The following is an 18,356-nucleotide window of genomic DNA, read 5'->3' as shown; positions in this document are numbered from 1 at the left end:
TGAAGGTAGATCTATTCAGAGAGGTACATTGAAAAGCAAGAGAAAGGCCATGAGGTGTGGGGGTTGGGTGCTCACATTAAACGTAGATACACATTCCATAGACAGAGTGTGGGCCTTCTCTGAAGAGGGAGAGAGAGAGGGCAGTCACCATGAGGCACCACCGTGTTGCCAGTTTTTATGGGCTTGGTGGCTTCATAAGCTAATAAGTGGAAGGACTAGTCTAACTACCCGGGGCAAGGGGCTGGGATTCCCAGAACGTTGGCCATTTCCCACTCTTTGACCTTTTGTGGCTAGCCTTGGGACTGTCATGGCACCTGTGGGCGTGTTATTCACCATGTTAATATATTACAATGGGCATATAATGAAGCTCAAAGTCAAATCTCCCACCATCTTGAGCCTCGAAGCCTACTGTGGGTTGAATCTTCCACCATTTTGATGTTAATTGCTGTATGTTCCTTGAATGGCTGTGCCCAGACCGCTTCCTGTCTCAGCAGCACAGGATTTATCATGAGTATTAAATGAGATAAAGTATTCACTGTATTTAGCCCAGAGCTGGACTTATAAATACGACCTCCACCCTTCCAGCCCAAGGGCATTAGTGAGACAGACCACAGTTTCTCAAGCATTTGTTGGGGACAGGAAAGAAGTGGGTCTGGCTCAGCACATCCTGTCCAGACCCTAGCTTGTTTAGAGGCTTAGGAGGTGGCCCTGCTGCACTTGTGCTTGTTTTAGGATCCGCCTCTTTGGAGAGAGTGGGTCTTATAAGTCTGGGCTTCCCCTAGACCCTGGGCAGGTATATGCATTGAAGAGGGTCAAGGGACAAAGAGGGAAGAAGGGAGAGAACCAAGATTTGCTGGGGCATTAACAAAAGGACCTATCTTTGGGATCAGGGTTATTGTCCCTTCTTTCTTTCCTCATTTCCCTCCTTGCTTCCTGATACTTTTCCTTACTCTCAATTCTCACCAGGCCTGGGGAATCAAGGGAAGTCAGAGTTGGGAGGGATTCTGGTGAGGAGGGTACCAGAGGGGGCCAGGAGAACTTCCCCTGTCTCTCTCTGATGACTTACTGGCATTTCAGTGTAGCAGGGATCTCAATTTGCAAACTAAAAGGTGGATTTAGACTCTTACAGGAAGTTGGCAAGCCCGGTGTCTTAGAGTCTTTGCTTGAAGGATAAGAACGTAAGCAAGACGGCCCAGTTCAAGGACAAAGGGTTGTGTTGTGACTGTGGTAGGAGGGAGGAGTCATGTGGAAGACACTTAGTGGCTGTAAGTCAGATTTCTGGTCATTTCATCACCCCCAGATTTAGGCCAGAGTCCCTGGGGGGGAGGAGACTGCAATAAAAGAATCAGTTGACACAAAGCTGGCCCAGCTGAGAGCTCTGTGAGGAGCTTTGTTCACGTGACATTACAGCTCTGCAGTCTTGCTACATAAGCCGGGTAGAGCAAGCCGGGTAGAGCTCGTCTGCCCCAGTTTAGCACACTGCTTTTGGGATAGCTAGAGCACAGGAGGGAGAAGGAGCATAAGAAAACATTTCTTCACAAAAATGGGCTAAGGGTGCCACGTTCCAATGGTGGAGTGGATGCCTAGAAGTGAAAATAGAACTCCAGTGTGAGCCGACTAGAACAGGGTTGAACTGCCAGCCTCTTATCTGGACACTGGATTTATGACTGTGGTCAAGCATTGCCTGAGCCTTTGTTTTTATCAGCCACATTCCATTAATGCCTCATAATGAATCTGTGGTCAATAAAAAACCCAGTTGTTTTTGACCTGAACTGCTGCCAAGCTAGGAATCCCCATGAATTTGTATGTCGATCTCTTTTTAAAACTAAATACCCAGCTGAATAACGATCCTTACTGCATTTCATGCTGGTCAGGTTTTTTTTTTGCCTCTTGCTTCTTTCACCTCTTTGCTATTACTCTAAATTTTGTGCTCACCTTCTTCATTCAAGTCATGTATAAAACTGCTGACTAAGGCAGGAAATAAGAAGGATGCCCGTGACTCTGCTGGAAAACTTGCTGGCGGATGTCAGTTACTTGTTAACCCTCTGTGGATGTGGCTATGTGGTCAGCTGCAAAACCATGTCACAGTACTTTTATACCACCCTCCTTCCCCGCCTTATCCACCACTGGATCATGAGATGCTTTGTCTAATGCCTCACTGCCTCTGGCATCTTGGACCCCTAGCAGTCTGGCATTTTACCCAATACCTCGCACATGGTCTGTTGAATTAAATTGAATTCCCTGAATCATCAGCTTAGTAACCATATATTTAAGAAAAAAGGAAATGAAGCATGATTAATTGATGGGACAATTGGTTTCCTAGTGCTCTTTCTACTCCTTTTCTTTTTTTTTCTTTTTTTAATGGAAGTACTGGGGATTGAACCCAGAAGCTCGTGCATGCTAAGCATGTGCTCTACCCAGGAGCTATACCCTCCCCTCTATATTCCTTTTCATTGTTTTAAATCAAAATGTAAATCGTTACACATTACAGAAAAATAAAATGTAGACTATTTCTGACAATAACCATTATGCAGTTTATTATCATTATCAGTATCTATGATTATAATTTTTTACTTTTAAAAAACAGAATCAAACGAAACATTATTTTTCACTTAACCTACTTTAGCCACCTTTCTATAATGGAGTAGAACTTGATCATATGGGTCTCATTCTTTTCTAAGTGTTTAACAAATTATCTGTTTAAGTTCTTTAGGTTCTGACATCACAGTCATTTGTCTTTAAACTATGGAGTTAATTCGTTTTTTCTAAAGTATAGTCAGCATCTACCATATGCCACATCTTGGGTCAGAGTGATGAGGAACTAAAAAGAAAAAATGGGCAAAGTCCTGGCCAGTCAGAGGCTTGGAATCTGATAGGGGTCATAAAACAAGCACAGAGTGATGGAACAAGGCCTCGCGCGTTAAGGGCTGCTGCAGAGGATTGTGCCACGTGCTCAGCCGGAGTTTTTTTTTGCTGCTCTCAGACCCAAGACAGCTAAAACTGATGGGCTCTCTGTCTTTAGACAGATCCTGCACAGGCAGCTGTGCTAAAAGAGGTACTTGCTCTGGCTGAGGGTCCCATGCCCCTTCCCTGTATCTGTTGGGTATCAAATTGACACAGGGTCCTGATCACAGAGACTACAGCAGAAGAGGAAGAAGTCAGGAAAACAGAAGCCAATCGTGGCAGGCAGACTCCCAAGGTGACCTCCCTGAACTCCAACTCTGGCATTCACACCTTTGTATTATTTCCTTCTTCTTGAGTGTGGGTGTGACCTGTGACTTCTTTCTAACTAATAGAATACACTAAAGGTGATGGAATGTACCTGATTATAGATTATGTCACATATATGATCTACCATTTTCCTGAACTGCTCTTTTGGCTTTAAGGAGGCAAATAGCCATGCTGGGAACCCCATATGCCAAGGGCCTGTGAGCAGCCACTAAGAGCTGAGGGTGAGCACTGGCTGACAGACACCGTGAATCTGAAGCCCGGAATCCTATAACCACAGGGAACTGAATTCTGCCAAATGAGTTCTGAGTGAGCCTGGAGCAGACTTTTCCCTGGGCCAGCCTTAGAGGAGAAAAAAGCCCTGGCTGACACTTAATTGCAGACTTTTGAGACTCTAAGCAGAGGGTCCAGTTAAGCTGTGCCTGGACTGTTGAACCACAGAAACTATGAGATAATAAATGTGTCATATTAAGCAGCTAAATTTGTGGTAGTACTGTTAAGCAGCAATAGGTAACTAATACACCACTGGCTGGTCTCTTTTGCTTTCTGTAAGAACTGCAGGATGAAAAATAGAGAGAAGAGGTTGGAAGGGATACTCAGCAGCTTTGGGATGAGAAGAAATTGACTAGAGAAGGGGCTTTTGCTATGAAGCTCTGCTATGTTTAGTCATTCATTCATTCATTTATTCATTCGTTGAAGGATGTTAAATTGGAAGTATGGACAGACACATCAAGGTATACGTACCAGTCAGGTTTCAGGGAAGGATACTGTGATAGACTGAATTGTGTCTCTTGAAAATTCATAATTGAAGATCTAAACCCCAGTGCCTCAGAACATGACTGTATTTGGAAAGAGTATCTTAAAGAGGTCATTAAAATAAAATGAGACCATTAGGTTGGGTCCCCATCAAATTTGACTGGTGTCCTAATAAGAAGAGGAGATTAGGACACACAGTGAGATACCAGGGGCGCGTACATACCGAGGGGCAACTGTGTGAAGAGGTAGCAAGGAAACGGTCATCTGTACGCCAGGGAGAGGGGCCTCAAGAGAAAGCAACCCTCCAGCACCTTAATCTTGGGCTTCTAGCCTCCAGAACTGGGAGAAAATAAATTTCTGTTGTTTAATCCACTCAGTCTGTGGTATTTTGTTATGGCAGCCCAAGCAGACTCAGACAGATGTAGAAACTGCCCTAGATATTTTAAGCACAGGAGGATTTACTGTTGGTGCTTTCAAAATCATTGAGGGTAGAGGGTGTAGCTCATTGGTAGACTGCGTGCCTAGCATGCATGAGGACCTGGGTTCAATCCCCAGTACCTCCATTAAATAAATAAATAAATAAATAAATAAACAAACCTAATTACCACCCCCCAACCCCCAAATCATTGGAAGAGCTGGGGTAGCTGGGGTTAGGGGCTGCCACCAGAACTAATGTGTCCAAGGATGTACCGCTGTGGCTGTGATCTGGGGATCAGGAAGAGGCTGCCTCTTCTGTCGACAGCCGTGGCCACCACAGCTGTCTCTGAACACCCAGGAAGGTGTTGGGCTGTCACTAGAAAGCTGAGGTCAGCTTTCCATCTGGCTTTTTACTCTCAGGTGTCCACGACTTTGACTGCCAGGAGAAAACGGCTGTGGGGTGATGCCCTCCTTCCCATTTATGCCTCCCAAATCTCATCTGAGGGTTCTTCTTTTTTTTTTTTTAATTTCTTTGCTAACACACATACTCTAGTAGAATTGAAAAACCAAAAAGGTATAGCTCCAAAATGAATTATTTGAGAGAAACTGTCTTACGTAAATGGCATGTAGCGTGAACTCTTATGTGAATACTGAGGCAGTGCTGTTCCTTTCGCACTACTATGTCTTACTGTTGCCCTTGCACATTTGTATTCACCTTTAATGTAGATATATGTTCAGCCTGATGAGTCCTTGATTATGATACCCAGCAAGTATGTTGGAATCTTTAATCTCAATAATTCCTGTTAATTCTAAGTTTTACCTTAGTTCCTTGGTCTGCTTGAATTTCAGTGAATACATCAGTGAATATTCACTCCAAAATGACTCCCAGTCACCCCCACTGTTGGTATACACATCCTACTGTAAGTGTTAAATGGTCTGTAACTGGCTTCTGAGCAACAGATTACAGCCAAATGTAATGTCTCATGTCACGCCTCATTTTTAAACACAAAGAGGTCATTACTTCCTTGTGACAATCTTTCTTTTTCCCACCCTTTCTCTTTCCCTTTGTTTCTGTTCCCTCCCTCTGCTTCCTCTCTCTCTCTCTCTCCCTTATCCCTGAAACCGGGAAGCAAGCACCAATGTTAAGAGCTGCTCTATGGATGCGCTCATGTGAGGGTTCTTAATTGAATTTAGTATCCTGGCCACTCGGGAGCTGTAGTTTTTAACTTTCCAGCCTCTGAGGCACCGGAAGGTACAAAGAAGGGTGTGGGAAGGAATGCTAAAGCTTATAGCGTCACAGCGCCGTATGCTAGACATCAGAGCAGAGCAAGTGCCAAGACATTCAAAGTAGATACTTGGAACTGATAACAGAATTCACTGATCTGCTCACTTACATCAAAGATGTGAAATGCACGGAAAAAAGAGGATTTGTAAAGAGGATTTCTTTGGAAAAGTTGTGTGGTTTTTTTCTCACTGATCCCAAGCAGTAGGGCTGAGTGCTCCTCCCATCACCTCAGGTGAGAGGAGGTATTTTATAGAACCACTCTTGAGAGTTTGATATGGATCCCCTGCAGTTTAGGCATGGGAGGATGCATGCTGGACATTTGTCTGACTTTTGCTTTTGAATATGCAAAAGATGGAGAGGGTCTGGTGAGCTGCTCATTCCTTAGGAGTGAAGGACGGGTAGTTGATCTGGGTGGCTTGGTCTTCCAGAGTTTGTAGTGGCAGAGAACGTGTGAGTGTTTCAAGAACTATGGGATATCACAGGAGAAGTGAATTGGGAGAGTTGGGGGAAGCATTTGAGTTGAATATTGGGTGAGTTAGCGAAGCTGAGAAGGGCAGGGTGTGGTATTCCAGGTAGAGGGAACAGCATGTGCCAAGGCTTAGTGACACAAAATGGCCTGGAATGTCCGAGGAAAAGTTAAATGTTCAGTGTGGCTGTGGTATAATTTGGGAGTGCGGGGAGTACAAAAATTTCGCTTTTTGTAGCAAAATGCCCTAAGTACGTGTTGTGCTTCCAAGCTTAGCCTTTGTCCTTTAGGAAGTAGCCAATTACTGCTGAGTTTTTTCCTTCTAAATCGACACACTGGTTTTTAGAACATTTCAGATGTTTGGGGAAATTGAGCCGATAGTACAGAGAGTTCCCACATAGCCCCACAGTTTCTTCTATTACTAACGTCTTACATTATCATAGTACATTTGTTACAAAAAATGAGTCTTATATTGACACATTATTATTAACTAAGGTTCATAGTTTATTTGGATTTCCTTAGTTTTTACTTAATATCCTCATTTCTGTTCCAGAGTCCCATCCAGGACACCACATTACATTTAATTGTCACTTCTCCTCAGGCTCTTCTTGTCTGTGACAGTTTCTCAGACTTTCTCCTTTTTGATAACCTTGACAATTTGAGGAGTATTGGTCAGGAATACTGTAGGATGCTTTTTGCTTGTTTGTCTCGGGGTGGGGGTAACTAGGTTTGTTTGTTTGTTTGTTTGTTTATTAATGGAGGTACTGGGGATTGAACCCAGGACCTCGTGCATGCTAGGCATGCACTCTACCATGTGGGTATACCTTCTCCACTGTAGGATGCTTTTTAATTGGAATTTGTCTGATGTTTTTCTCATGATTACACTGGGATTCTGGATACTATGGATTTTTCAGTATAATCTAACCTATGTTTCACAAAAGTGATTTGGGGCCGGTGTGAAGGATGAATGAGATGGAATGTATTAAGTCGGTACTCTTTCATTAGCAAGCCCTGCAATGGCTTACCATCCCAATTATTGAGTTAAAAAAAAACTAGGGAAAGACAAATACTGTATGATTTCATCTATATGTGGAATCTGAAAAACAGAACAAGTGAACAAACATAACAAAACAGAAACAGAGTCATAGATACAGGGAACAAACAGGTGGTTGCCAGAGGGGAGGGGAGTGGAAGGAGGAAAGAAATAAATGAGGGAATTTAAGAGGTACAAACTTCCAGTTATAAATGAGTCATGGGGATAAAATGTACAGTGTGGGGAATATAGTCAATAATAATACTCTCATATCTTTATATGATGACAGCTGGTAACTAGACTTCCTGTGATGAACATTTTGTAATGTACAGAAATACTGAAACACTATGTTGTGCACCAGGAACTAACATAGCACTGTAGGTTAATTATACTTCAAAAACAAAACTCGTAGAACAAGAGATCAGATTTGTGGTTACCAGAGGCAAGGAGTGGGGAGGTGGGGGGAGGAGGATTTGGATGAAGCTGGTCAAAAGGTACAAACTTCCAGTTATAAGATAAAGTACTAGGGAGGTAATGCACAACATGATAAATATAATTCACACTGCTGTATGTTATTTCTGAAAGTTGTTAAGAGAGTAAATCCTGAGAGTTCTCACCACAAGTAAAAACATTTTTTTTCTTTTCTTTTATGTCTGTATGAGATGATGGATGTTCATTCAACTTACTGTGGCCATCATTTCATGGTATATATAAGTCAAATCATTATGCTGCACACCTTAAACTTCAACAGTGCTGTATGCCAATTACATCTCAATAAAACTGGAAGAAAAAAACCATATTCTTCAATATGGCTTACACTGCCCTGCGGGATCTGGACCCAGCCAGCTTTTCTGACCTCACCTCCTGACACATTCCTCCTTGCTCTTTGTCCCCTCCCCAGTGGCTTTTGTCTCCATTTCTTGAAGGTGCAAGGTTTGTTACCCTCAAGAAATTTGAGTGATATTTGCTATATAGTCCTGGTAGCAGATGAGCTGGGCCTGAATTAGAGGAGAAGGGACAGGTCAGACAGCACGTAGGTGGCACTGACAGGACTTAGCTGATTGGATACACAGCAGACAGAAAAGAGAGGACCTGAGTGCAGGTCTGAGACTTTGTAGTCTGAACGACTGGATCCCTAGACTGGCCCATCTGCTGAGATGAGGCAGGCAGGATGTTGCTGGTGGGGGAACAGCATGAGATCACCATGACATACCACGTTTGACTTGCTCGTGGGACATCGTGATGTTCTTGTCCAGCAGGCAGTTGGAGATCATGAGTCTCAAGCTCAGGAGGGAGGTTGGAGTAAGAGCAAATGCCAAGCGAGAGATTGTGGTGGGGGCTCTGGTTATTAATTCAACTGGGATAAACCCAAGGGACATATTTGCAGTAATTCAAACCCTTGGCAGCAAACAGTTTAATGTGAACTTCAGGTCAGCAGAGAAATTAAATTTATTTTGGAGACCATCAGGCAAAAGGAGGCCAGGACTTTTGGGAGGACTTTGTGGTCATTCCACTCACCAGGCTTAGGGCAATGACGGCTTCTTTTCTACTGGAATGAAACTGCGGGACTTGAAAAGGCTGCTATACTAACTAATTAATATAGCCTCAGGAAAAGTAGCAGAGAGGTTTGGGGTTTGGACTGAGTTATATAAGTGGAAAATAGAGTGGTAGCCAGGCCAGGTTATGATGAAATTGCTCCCAGGTATGTCATTTCCTTACTGTCTTTATACCACTTTATTTATATTTTTTAAAAATTACAAAAGTGGCACCTCCATGCCTTGCAGATGCTATAGTTGGCTCACTCAGTAACCATTGGAACCACTTTCTCCCTTGTCATCTTCTACTACAAAGGCTGGAAAGAAACATACATAAATTCCAAGACCTCAGGACACCCTGAAGTGGTCATGCAGTACAGTCTGGGTTCATGAAGACTTCCCAGAAGTCCCTGTGGTAGGCTTCCATTTCCGAACAGAAAGGCAAAGATTTGTGAGAACCTTTTCACCTTTCCGACTTCTAGCATGGCCTGGGGAGCACAGCCTTCTTGTTACCAAGAGATTAAGAAGTGTAAATCGAGAAGGGTCACTGATTTTTTCCTTTAGCAAATGTGCTAGTCCTAGTCCACCCACCTCTGGATTTTGTGTTATGTGGTGGGGAAAAAAGTGTTTACATCAGTAAGTAGGTTCTCAAACTTAGCTGTCCATTAGAACCACCTGTGGGGGCTTAACAATGCTTTAATGACCCTGTATATCACCATTTGTATGGGAATTTCTGGTGATGGGACCTAAGCTTCCGTAATTTTTTAAACTCCCCAGGGGATTCCAATGAGTAGCCAAGTTTGAGAATAGTGGAGTTTTAAAAAAAATTTTTTTTAGGGGGTGGAAAGGAAGTAATTAGATTTATTTATTTATTTTAATGGAGGTACCAGGAATTGAACCCAGGACGCAAGCTAAGCACTAAGCTATACCCTCTCCCCTGAGAACAGTGGTTTTCAAAGCACTATTTTTTTGTTTTTGTTTTAACCAGTTTTTTGTTTTCATTTTGTCTTTGTTGTTACTCCCAGGTTGACGCCATTGTTACAATACATGTGTTGAAACTCCATTTAAACAGTAGAGGCATATAAATCCCCCTATCTCCAATCAGCCCCATTTCTACTACTACCCTTGGGAGAAACACAATCCTCACAGTGCTGTGCTACTTCTCTCAAAATTCCCTGTCTGCATACACCAATGTATATTAGTTTTCTATTATAAAAGTCCTTCTAGAAGCTGTTCAAGTGGGACGTGAGAAGTTGCCAGATAGCCTGGAAAAATCAGGACAACGCTGACTTCAAGTAACTTTCCATCTCCATAAACCATAACACCTGGGCAATGTCATTGTTTTTGCATCCAAACTACTTCTCACTTTTGCATTCTGAAATAGAAGAAAATAATATTTCACTAATACAGTCTAATCTTCTACTTCAGATGTTTAAAAATTGCATATGGCTTTTTGAGTGATTAATTATGAGTCACAGAAGGTGTTGCCAACAATGTTGCTGGGCCTCGACGTAGGGTAATCCTCATGTTTTTTGTAGTAAAACCCTCTTCTCTGAGTTCTGCCTCAAGTTTCAGTTGTGAGGGTCAGTTCTTTTGAAGAACATCATCTTTTTTGGTTCATATTTTTGTTTAAGTTAAGTTGCAAATCACTTTGAGATCCAGGAGAGATTAAACATTTTTAGCAGCTTTGCTATAAATGATAGAATATCTAAAAGTGTAAATAAAAATATTCCTCTGTTGAGAAGTTCTAGCTCCAGAGTGAGGACTCACTCCTGTGCCACAAAGTATTAATGTTGTGTCTTCACAATGTAAACATGTAAAATATATGCTGATTTGTTTTTCATGGGAGGAAGCATTGCCTCCCAAGTTCTGGAATGAGAAGGCCTGGGTTCAAATGCCAACTCTGTAGACAAGAATCGAGAAGTATTGGCAACCTAAACAAGCAATTCTCAAATGAAGACATACAAATGGCCAAAGGACACATGAAAAATGCTCAGTATTGCTAATTATCAGAGAAATGCCAATCAAAACTACAATGAGGTATCACCTCACACTGGTCAGAATGGCCATCAACAGTAAATGCTGGAATGGGTGTGGAGGGAAGGGAACCTTCCTACACTGCTGGTGGGAATATAGTTTGGTGCAGCCGTTATGGAAAACAGGATGGAGATTCATCAAAATCTAAAAATACAGTTACCATAGGATCTAGCAATCCCATTCCTGCGCATATATCTGGAGAGAGCTCTAATTCCAAAAGATACATGCACCCAATGTTCATAGCAGCACTATATACAGTAGTCAAGACATAGAATCAACCTAAATGTCCATCAATGGAGGACTGGATAAAGATATTGTGGTATATTTGTAAGTGGAATACTATTCAGCGATAAAAAAGAATAAAATAACGCCATTTACAGCAACATGGTTGGATCTGGAGATCGTCATTCTAAGTGAAGTGAGCCAGAAAGAGAGAGAAAGAAAAATACCATATGATCATATGTGGAATCTAAAAAAAGACAAGGAAAAAAGAGGACAGTAATGAACTCATCTACAATACAGAAACAGACTTGCAGATATAGTAAACAACCTTATGATTATAAGGGGAAGAGGGTGGGAAGGGATAAATTTGGGGGTCTGAGATTTGCAAATGTTAACCACTATATACAAAAATAGATTAAAAAATACCCAATTTCTTCTGTATAGCACAGGAAACTATATTCAATATCTTGTAATAACTCATAATGAAAAAGAATATGAAAATGAATACATGTATATATTTGCATTCCTGGAACATTATGCTGTGCACCAGAAATCAACACATTGCAACTGACTATACTTCAATTAAAAAAAAAGAAGTGTTGGTGAGAAGGTAGAGAAAAAGGAACACTTATGCACTGTTAGTAGGAATGTAAATTGGTGTAGCCACAATGGAAAACAGTATGGCGGTTCCTCAAAAAATAAAAAACAGAATTACCATATGATGTAGCAATTCCACTTCTGTATACTTATCCAAAGGAATGAAAACACTAACTTGAAAGGATATATGCACTCCATGTTCATTGTGCATTAATTACAATAACTGAGATATGGAAGGAACCTAAGTGTCCATTGATGGATGAATGGATAAAAATGTAGTTTATATGCACAATAGAATATTATTCACCCATAAAAAGAATGAAATCTTGCCATTTGTAACAATATGGATGGACCTTGAAGGCAATCATGCTAAGTGAAATAAGTAGGAGAAAGACAAATACCACATCCAATCTCAATCATCTGTGGAATCTAAAACAAAAACAAACAAAAAAAACCAAAAACAAAACCAACTCATGGATACAGAAGATAGATTGGTAGTTGCCAGAAGCAAGGTAGGGGTGAGGGCGAAAGGGGTTAAAAAATACAAACTTCCAGCTATAAAATAAATGTCATGTGGATATAATGTACACCATGATGACTATGATTATTAATACTGCATTATGTATTTGAAAGTTGCTAAGAAAGTTGCTTAAAAGTTCTCATCACAAGAAAAAAAATGTAGCTATATATGGTGATGGATGTTAACTATACTTACTGGGGAGATCATTTCACAATACATACAAATATAAAATCATTATGTTGTACACCTGAAACAGACATCATGTTACATGTCAATTATATCTCAATAATGATAAAAAAAATCCCAACTCTACCCCTATGTGACATAGGGCATATTACTAAATCTCTATGTCTCAGTTTTCTCATCTATAAAATAGGGATATTATTGTGGTGATTAAGGGATATGATAAATGTAAAATAATTAGAAATATGTCTAGTACCTAGTAAATATCCAATAAATATTAACTATTATGACTAGCTGAATTAATTTGAACGCTTAATCCTGAATACCTGTACTCAAAGGCTAATTCTCTTTTTGTGGAATTGTTTTTCCCCAGACCTTCAGTTGGATTCCTTCTCCCCCAAACCCCACAATTTCTATTGAATTCCTTGTTGTGATTTCACTGTTAATGTTTCATTTTCCTCTTATTGTCTCACTCTACACATTCTTCCTGAGCTCTAGTTATTGCCATATGGTTCCCACATTTGAAGCTCAGTCTAAATTTTTTTGCTTATGCTCCAGACTCTTACGACCTTTCAGACATTACCACTTGGACGTTCCATAACATTTTATCCTCTCAACTCTATTCCCTATTACAGAGGAAATACATAATTCATACACAACTGCCTGATTTCTGAACATAAACCCTGACTCCTCCCTTTCACAGTCAGTCTATCAGTTGTGTCTCCAATCTATCCACTTCTCTCCATCCTCTTTGCTACACCCTAGTTTAGGCCGTTGTCTTCTCACTCAGTTACTGTAGTAACTTCTCATTCTCCTGTCTTCACTCTGTAGCTTTAATAATATTTCTAAAATGTAAAACTGTCACGCTGTCCCTCTGCTTCAAACTCTTCAATGACTCCCTATCATCCTCAGGATAAAATACAAACTCCTTAACAAAGCTGATATGTTCTTTAATGATCTGGTCTATGCTTAGCCTTCCAGCCTCATCTCTAAGATCCAGACTTACTGAATGAATCCACTGTGTTCTCTGCCATCTCAGGGCCTTGGCGCTTGCTGCCCTCTCTACTAATTTCTTCTTCTTGCCCCAGCCTTTGCTTTGCCTCCCTTTGTCTACCTAAGTCCTTCTGATCCTTCTCAGTTCGTGTACCTCATTCTCTCAGAAAAATTCCCTTGACTCCCACACTTGCACTGCAGGCACCTCCTCTATGTTCTACAGAACCCATTTTCTTATTATTGACTTAACCACACTTGTACGTATCTGGTTAATTATCTAAAACATCTACCACAGGGATCTACAGATACAGCTTGATAGAACCAAGGTTTGCATAATCAGTACCTATTGTGTAATCAGTACGTTTATTAGGCACTTCCTCTATGTCTTCTGGGAATAGCATTTCATTTCTGATAACTGATTCACTTGTAGTCGTACAAGACTTAGGTCAAAGGTGAGTGCTTGGCCCAAACTGGAGCTATCATGGTATAAAGTCTGTGATGGGATAGTGATAAATCATAATAGACTCTGGATTCAAATCTAGGCTCTTCACCTTAATAGTTTATGAACATCTTTGTGGTTTTATCCTTTCATCTGTAAATGCATACAATAACACCAAACTTATGACAGACGCATCTTGAAAAATGACAGTGAATTATTGTAAATGTAACCAGGTGGTGGTTACAGATGTAGTTTCATTGTTGGAACAATGGAACACACCTGGTATACACCTGTTAATGTGAATGATCTTTTCTCTATTCTTGTTAATAAAGACCATCAAAAGCAGTTTGCTTTCACTTGGCAGGGCCAACAATATACCTTCATTCTCCTACCCAGGGAGTATCAGCTCTCTAGCCCCACGTCATAATCCCTCTTCAAGGAACCTTGAGTGCCTTTCCCTTCTGAATCACCCTGGTTCATCAGATGGATGATACCATGCTGAAGCTATCATGCTTCCTGGTAAGGAGGAAGTAGCGACTGCTCTCAATACATTGGAAACACAGATGTAAGCACAAGGTGGGAAATAAACACCACAAAAATTCAGGGGCTGGCCATTGTGGTGAAATTTCTAGAGGTCCAATAATCTGGAGCACAGTGAGATACCCTTTCCAAAGTAAAGAAAAAGTTGCTGCATCTGGCCCCTCCCATCACTAAGAAAGAGACACAGTACCTCTTGGGTCTCTTTTGGTTTTGGAGGCAATATGTGACTCATTTGGACACGCAATTCTCACCAACTTACTGAGAAACTCAAAAAGCTGCCAGTTTTAAACTCATAGACATAGAAAACAAACTTATGGCTACCGGGGGTGAAGCGGGTGGGAAGGGATGAATTGGGAGTTCGAGATTTGCAGGTACTAAAGAATATATATAAAATAGATAAACAACAAGTTTATACTGTATAGCACAGGGAACTATATTCAATTATCTTGTAGTAACTTATGGAAAAAGAATATGAAAATGAATATATGTATGTTTCTATGTGACTGAAGCATTGTGATGTACACCAGAAAATGACACAACATTGTAAATCTGACTATACTTCAATAAAAAAAAAGCTGCCAGTTTTGAGTGGGACCCTAAATGAGAGAAGATTCTTCCTCAGGTCCAGACTGTCATGCAAACCACTCTACCATCTGGGCTGTATAACGCAGCATCCAGTGGTGCTTGAAGTGAAGTGAAGGGACACTGTTCAGATAATTTAGCAGCCTGCCACAGGAGAATCGCAGCCCAGACTATTAAGATTCTGGAGCAAAGTTTTACCATCTTCTGAAGACAAGTATTCTCTGGAGAAACAGTTTATAGGTTGTAAATGTGCCTTAGTAGAGACTGAATGCTTGACCACGAGTCACCAAGTTACCAGGCAACCTAAGTTGCTCATCATGACTGAATGTTGTCTGATCCTACAGGCCATAAAATTGGGCATTCACAGCAGCATTCCATTATTAAATGGAAGTGGTATACCTGAGATCAGGCTCAAGCAACTTCTGAAGGCACAAATAAGTTGTATAAGAAAATGGTACAGATGCCTATGACCCATGCTCCTACCACATTGCCTCTTCCCTTTCAGCCTGAATCTGTGGCCTCTTGGAGAGTTCCCTATGATAAGTTGGCTGAGGGAGAAAAATTCCAAGCCTGGTTTAAAGATGGGTCTGTACAACATGCTGGTGCTACCCTAAAGTGGATGGTAGTAACACTGCAGGCCTGCCATGATGGATGGCTTCAAAAGGTAGGAGTGAAGGAAAACTCTCCCAGTGGGCAGAAGTATGGTTCTATATTGACTTAGGAACAGTGACTAATGGTTTGCTTAGATGATCAAAACAGAAGGATTGTGATTAGAAAATTAGTGACCAGGTCCAAGAAAGAGGTCTGTGGATAGAACTCTCTGAATAGGAACATAGTGTTAAGATATTCTGTCCCATGTGCATGCTCACCAAGCAAAAATCTCATCAGAAGAGGATCTTAATAAGCAGGTGGATGAGATGACATGTCTGTGGACATCTGTTAGCATCTTTCCTTAACCAGTCTTATCTTAGTCCACTGGAAAACAAACGAAGTGATTCAAGGAGGTTATTTGTGGGCTGAGCAACAGTGATTTCCAGTCACCACTGCTGAATGTTCAACCTGCCAATAGCAGAGACCAAGACTGAGCATTCAATATGGCACCATTACCTGGGAGCACCAGCCACATCAGTAAAATGTTGATTACAAAAGATCACTTCCATCATGGGAGAAAGAGAACTTTGTTCTCAGTGAAATAGACACTCTAGATACAGATTTGCCTTCTCTATTCACAGTAATTCTACCAAAACTACCATCCAGGGATTTACAGAATGCGTAATTTACATAGTATTTCACAAAACATTGTTTCTGAGTGGGGAACTCACTGCAAATGAAATGTGGCAATGAGCTCATGTTCATGGAATTCACTGGTCTTGCAAAATTGCCCATCACCTTGAAGCAGCTGCCCTGATAAAGTGGTGGCATGACCTTTTGAAGACTTAGTTACAGTGCCAGCTGGGTGGAAACATCTTGCAGAGCTGGGGCAATGTTCTCCAGGATGTAGTACATCCTCTGAACTAGTGACCAACCTACGCTGCTATTTCTCATATAGCCTATTTTTATGGGTCCAGGAATCAAGTTGTGAAAATGGGAGTGGTTCCTCTTACTATAATATATAGTGGTTCACTAGCGAAATCTTTCTATTGCCATCATTTTAGGCTCTGCTGGTCTGAAAGTCTTATTTCCCAAAGGATGAATGTTTCCTTCAGGGAATACCTCAATGGAACCATGATACTGGATGTAAAGACTACCACCTGGCCATTTTGGGCTCCTCATGCCAATAAATCAACAGGAAAAGAAGATTACTAAACTGACTAGGGATACTTAATCCTGACTATTAAGGGGAAATTACATTTTCCTAGAGAGGAGGCTTTAGAGGACTGTATGACTCATGTATCAATGCCAAGTCTGCTGGATTTAGACCTGTATTTAATTAGAGCTCTTATTAATTGTGAAGAATGGAACCCCAAGTCCAAGCAGCTTGAGAAAAACAAGAAATTTACTTACAGAATTGTCTCCTGGAACTCAAAGACAAGACCTCAATTGTCCCTGAAAAATAAAGTGGAACCAGGCTCTCAAATCCTGGCACAGTTCTCCGTATCTCATTTCTGCTTCTCTCTGCGTGTCAATTTTATTCTGTATTCTTATTGCAGACAGGTCATCTCTGCTCCTCAGTTCATGTGGCTGAAAACATGGCTGCTAGTAGTAATAGCTTCTGCTCCCTGGAGAGAGGCATATCTCTTTCCTGTTCTAGCAGCAAATTTCCTGGGGAAGATTTCTGATTAGCCCAGCTCAATGTTTGGGGGAGGGGTCACATATTGCAGTAACATGGTGGCTTCCATGAAAACCTCATGGGTAGAGTTGGCTGGTCAGAAGGTTAGGAATGGGTGGGGAGGTGATTGTGAGAAAGTCTGTTCCCAGAAGAAAAGAAGGATGCTGGGCTAAGTTACGAGAGTCTACATGGTCCAATAAATAAATAAACAGATAATAATTAATATTTATAGAAAATACTATATACTAGATACCATATCTCTACCTCTCTGTATATCTGTGTGTGTGTGTGTGTGTGTGTGTGTGTGTGTGTGTGTGTGTATGATAGCTATATCACAGTCAATAAGGTGTATTTAATTTTTATCCCCATTTTACAGGTGACACTTAAAGAGAATTAAGTAACTAATCCAAACAAGTAGCTGAGCTGGAACTTGAACCCAAACTGACTGGTTTTCAAGGGCTATTTTGTAACATGACACCTGTCCCTAGTTTTCCAGGCTCTAGGCACCCAGTTTCACCACAAACCCCAGGGTACTGGCTGGGCCCCTGAAACCCTGCACAGGTCATGTGAGCTACTTTTTCTGGGCTGCATTTTTTCCCCTGGGCTCCATGTGTCTGACTCTGTGGGATCGATGACCTTAAACTTAGTTTTCTTGTACATAAAAATGGGTTGCTATGGGATTATGGATGCTATTATGAGGGCAGATATTTTTGTCTGTCACATTCACTTCTAATCCCCTGCACCTGAAACAGTGCTGGGCAGTTGATAACTACTTGTTAAATCAATGAATGAGACAAAGTGAAACTCACAAGAGTCCTACTTGAGGAATAACAGGATAATCTTGCCTTTCAGCTATTAGGTTTTTGTGTGTAGGGTCAGGCAAGTGACAGGGAGAGATGTGGAGGGGGCTTTTAAGAAGCTGTGCATATGGGAGAGACAGGGAGAGAAGAGAGAGGAAGAATTCTGCTACAGGGAAGTTATAGAGACTGGGGAGGAGGTGGGGGGAGAAGACCAATGAAGGTGTTGGGTTAAGATTTATTAGTGGTCTGTAATGTAAATATCACTTCTCTGTCCCTGTAGAATCTGAAGTAAAATCTACATTACTGTACATAGTGCTGCAGAGGTAGATTTGTCAAGTACTGGCCTTGGGGTGGGTCCAGGGTGATGCTATGGAGTTAAGCATGCGCCAGTTTATGACTGAACGAGATAAGGTGAGTGAATACTCTGGCCCAGCACCTGGTCCATGGAAGTCAC

This window comes from Camelus ferus, chromosome 10 (genome assembly GCF_009834535.1).
Source record: "Camelus ferus isolate YT-003-E chromosome 10, BCGSAC_Cfer_1.0, whole genome shotgun sequence".
NCBI classification, from domain to species: Eukaryota; Metazoa; Chordata; class Mammalia; order Artiodactyla; family Camelidae; genus Camelus; species Camelus ferus.
Note: the sequence above shows the minus strand (reverse complement) of the source record.